This window comes from Triticum dicoccoides, chromosome 1A (assembly GCF_002162155.2).
Source record: "Triticum dicoccoides isolate Atlit2015 ecotype Zavitan chromosome 1A, WEW_v2.0, whole genome shotgun sequence".
NCBI lineage: Eukaryota > Viridiplantae > Streptophyta > Magnoliopsida > Poales > Poaceae > Triticum > Triticum dicoccoides.
The window spans coordinates 37,219,636-37,223,848 of record NC_041380.1 but is presented as its reverse complement, the minus strand read 5'-3'; the positions used below and the strand labels follow the sequence as shown (position 1 = coordinate 37,223,848).

Sequence of the window (4,213 nt, the reverse complement as noted above, 5' to 3'; positions counted from 1 at the left end):
GATTTTAAATCAACATATTAAAGATTTTGATGTGCTGCAGTTTAACGTCAGCATATATAACTCTTCTGAATGTTATGCACTTCATCATCACAACAAGTAGTGATTATTACGTACATAAGTAGATCAAGCAGAAATTATTTGCGATTCACATACAAAAATCTTCCATGGGCAAATATGACAAAACAAGAATGTGTAACATTGTTGCTTGCTTCACTAAACTGTATAGTCCAAGCTCACCCAAGAAATAGATTGCACTAATTTTATCAGTAAACTTTCAGATCTGATATGAAAGTCAACCGAGAACAAAAGAAAGAATCCACAAAACAAATTTGAAAAACCAGAGGACTGTACAGCAAAAAATCAAAGTTGAAGATGCATATTACCTCCTCAACTTGCTTGTGGTCACATTACTGCATTTGCTAGACTTATCCACTTGCACCTGCATGCATACAAGCAGACTTTTAAGGTGTAAAAATAAATTGAGAGCAAGCATTGAGCATGCAAAAAAAATTGTAACCACCCAAGCCAGGGTAAAATTTTGTGCCTGGCCAAATATTTGGCATCATGGATCTGGGCACAAAACAAGCACGTTGATAGATCATTAATGCGTGATATGGTCAAGATTTTACATACCTTAAATTACTCTTTCAGCTGCTCTTTGAGGCCCATAACATGAGGGGTGATAATTTGGATCAGCGGAAACTGTTCAGGGATGCCAAAAGAATCTCGAGACAGTAAAATGTATATCAACTCAGAGGTAACTGGCAATTTAGAGGCAAGTGCATTTTTAACCAGCTGCTAACAAAATCCTGAGAACAAAGGGTGTATCTTAGGTTTAACTGAATGCAGACATTCACAGTAACTATGGTGGCCTTGGTCAAGCATATTGCAAAACAACACCTATTTGAAACTAGCTGAAATCTAGTTAAGTGTTAACTGATTTTGGTGGTAACCAGAAATCTGTTTATATGAAGAAACTTGTTGAAACCTAGTTAAGTGTTAACTGATTTTTCTTGTAACCAGAAACCTGAAATTGGCTTTGACTAGAACTAGTTGAAATATGAAGCGCAAAACTTGTAGAAACCCATATATCCCAGTTCCATATGTGTTCCCTGGAAACTCCCGGATTTTTAATGACTTTGAGCGAATTTGCGTGCCAGAGGATATGGGAACAGAATTGATAGCAAAGTTTGACAGGAACCTGCCTGAATAATCCATTAATCATCGTGCCCCGATCGATCGGTTCGGTACTCGGTTTTGCACCGAACAGGCCCAACAGTTGGCGGGATGTGATGGCGGGATGGGATGGCGGATGGGATGGCTGCTATACTTTTGTCTCGGCGGGGCTAGATAATAACACGTGTTATGCTCAAAGAAAAAAAATACATGAGGTGAGCGAGACAACAGGCAACAACAAACAGTACCTAGGTTCACTAAAAAAAGTTGGCGGGCGTCCTGTACATGTGACGAGAATCAGGGGGGCAGCCGGCCAGCCTACGACACCGTTTTCCACTCATCACATTAACGCGCCATCCCATCAATACAATTGATTTTTTGTTTGTTGGCTGGCAACACAGAGCGAACAAATGGGAACTAATTTATGGAAGACACATGAGACAGTTAGTGGTGGGCCTCGGTGCTTTGGTCAATTCGGTTGCCTGACTGTGCATACATACACATGCCAAGCAAAATCTCGGTTCATATGTTTACTGCAGTTTTATTTTCATGAAGCATATAAGAAACGAAATGCTAAATAAGTTTCAATGTTCTGAAATAGCAGCAAACATGTATCCAAAAGAAAAATACTGAATCTAAGACTTAACTACCAAGATTATTACCTCCTCAGCTTACTTGTGGTTGCGTACTCGTGTTGCTGCTTTTGCCATGAACTTATAAGTCACTCTCAGCTGCATATATAGAAGCAAAGACTTTTAAGCTATCAACCATAATAGTCATTGGTAAATATATAATCATAAGAGCATAAGCTTATGTGCTTGTATGGAGTAGTCGACGCTGCTTGGTGGAGAGGACAAACAACATGCATACTGCTCACAAAACAAAAAATCCAAAATATTATTTCAGTCAAAGCATCAAATGAAAATTAGGGAACAGTTTGTAAGAATTACATATAGGAGAAAAGAGCATGGTACTCGGCTAGCCCCATGACCCAATTGTTCAAAAAAAATCTACTTAGGAGCATAGCTCCCAATTTCCATTACTAAAAACATCACATGTCTCAAGTTCGTCCCCCTCCAGGGCTACCTCAAAACATCAGAAACTAAGCCACACACAGTAGCACTACTACCAAACTAGAAGCAGAACCTAAACAACGAGCATCCAAACGTTCTAATTACCAGCAACAAAACAATAGTCTTATATTACTCGTGGCCCTACATGACAAGGTACTGTACTACTAGGGTTATATTACTTGCACGTGGCACTGCAAGTAGGCCTTTTCTGAAATCAGAACCACAAGCACATCTTAAGCTATTTACCATCTCTGTGAACGTAGCTATGGATGAATTTGTTCTTAAGTGTTAAGCTAAATAAAAAAAGTTATAAGAACAGGGGATCTGGCAATTCAGTAAGTCATGATGCCATTCAATTTCCAGTAGGGGCGACAGTGCAAACCAATTGCTCTCATTTTACTCTAGAAAATTAAATTATCAGACATATGTTTTTCAATTCAATAATAAAGGTTACAACAATTGAAGGGATTTCTACTATGATAGACAACTACTGATCATTAAATTCCAGAATCACATGACTTGGAGCAGTGGCAAACTGGCAATAGAAAATTATGGAAGAAAATTCCAGATGAAACCCCATATATCTATATTCACAGAACTAACACATTCACTAGTTAAAACTATTAAACTCTAGAAGTGTTACTTCACTTTCAGTCTACATTTGCAGAAAAAAATATATAGAAAGAAGTTCTCTAGCTATATTTGCATCTTGACCTTGAAACTTAATTTCCCAAAGCTTGCATGTAGTACCCCTACAGGGATTCACTGATTTAGTATGTAGTTGAAGCATCCATTTGCTGCAATGGAAGATCTCTTCACCATAAGCAAAACTTGGGCTATCGGATGACAAAGCTAGTCGTTATCTTTAGAGCTGTAGTGTCATATAAACTCAAACACTTTCTGAAGTCGTTCTAGTTACTGCTCAGAAGAAAAAAGGAACAGAAGTTTGCAAAGATTGAAATCTCACCGGCCAAGTGCTCTCGGTGAGCAAGGAGGCGGCGCTGCACCTGGGGGAGGATGTAGAGGAGGTGGAGCTTCTCGGGAGAGGGGCCGTACAGGAAGGCCCGCTGCTCGGGTGAGGGAAACAGAGGCGACCCAACTTAGTGCTTAGGGAAGGATGCTCGTGGAGGAGGTGGCCCTGCTCGGGGGAGAAAGCTTGAGGAGGAGGAGGCCTTCTTGGCGGAGGAAACCTGTGGAGGAGGTCGTTGTTGTGGTGGGGATGGAGGGCGGTCGGCGGCTTTCCTCGGGAGGAAGCAGGCGCTGGGTGCGTGGGGGATGGGAACGAAGCGACGAAGGGTTTCCTTGGTAGAGAAGGGTGCTCGGCGACGACTAGGCGGTCGGCGACGACTGTGTTTGGGGACGAAGCCGGCGCTGCGGTCGAGTGGTTGGTGGCGGCGTGGTAGGGGTTGAGGGTTAGGTTTTGGAAGATTTGGGGAAGAACTGGTCAGGGGCTCAGGGCGACGAGCCGATGACCAAAGGAACCTTTCGATCTCGCGCGCTCTTTCTCCCGCACGAGCGCGCTCGGCCCAATTGTTTTTTTTTGAGAAACGGCCCAGTTAATTTGGTTACGCGTGGCATACAAGTTCCCGGCACACAATAAGCTGCAGTTTAGTTGGGCTGGCAGATAGGATGACCTTCCAAGTGGACTTCGTTGCCGGCAGTTCGTGTGCCCTCGTTTGTTAACTTCTCCCGGCAGTTTCTCTGCCGGTAAGTAATTCTCCCGGCAGTTGTTCAATTCCTGGCAGTTTCTTTGCCATTGGTCGGGTATTTCTCCCGGCAGTTAACTGCCCCTAATTAGGTGTTGTGGTGTAGTGCACACGGGCATTTTGCGTGTCGGGATTTCACAGGAGGTGGGAGTTTTCACACGCATTGTAATTTCGGAATAGCAAGGCGCGGTCGAGATGGAGGGAGTTGTCGGAGCACAACGAGACAAAGATATATCTTAAATATTTTAGGCTAACAAG

The 4,213-nt window shown here is 42.7% G+C and overlaps 1 long non-coding RNA gene across 3 annotated transcripts; it reads right to left on the bottom strand.

Annotated features, from left to right (window-relative positions):
• Nucleotides 1-349: 349 nt before the first annotated feature.
• On the bottom strand, nt 350-3,435 carry LOC119356665. Of its 3 annotated transcripts, none has more exons than XR_005172011.1 (4): nt 3,217-3,435; nt 1,839-1,907; nt 634-761; nt 350-439 (listed from the first exon to the last, which is right to left on the bottom strand). It is a non-coding gene; the product is annotated as an uncharacterized LOC119356665 (long non-coding RNA). The 3 variants fall into 3 exon arrangements; XR_005172026.1 differs by having other exon boundaries at nt 634-725; XR_005172023.1 differs by having other exon boundaries at nt 634-702.
• Nucleotides 3,436-4,213: the final 778 nt, after the last annotated feature.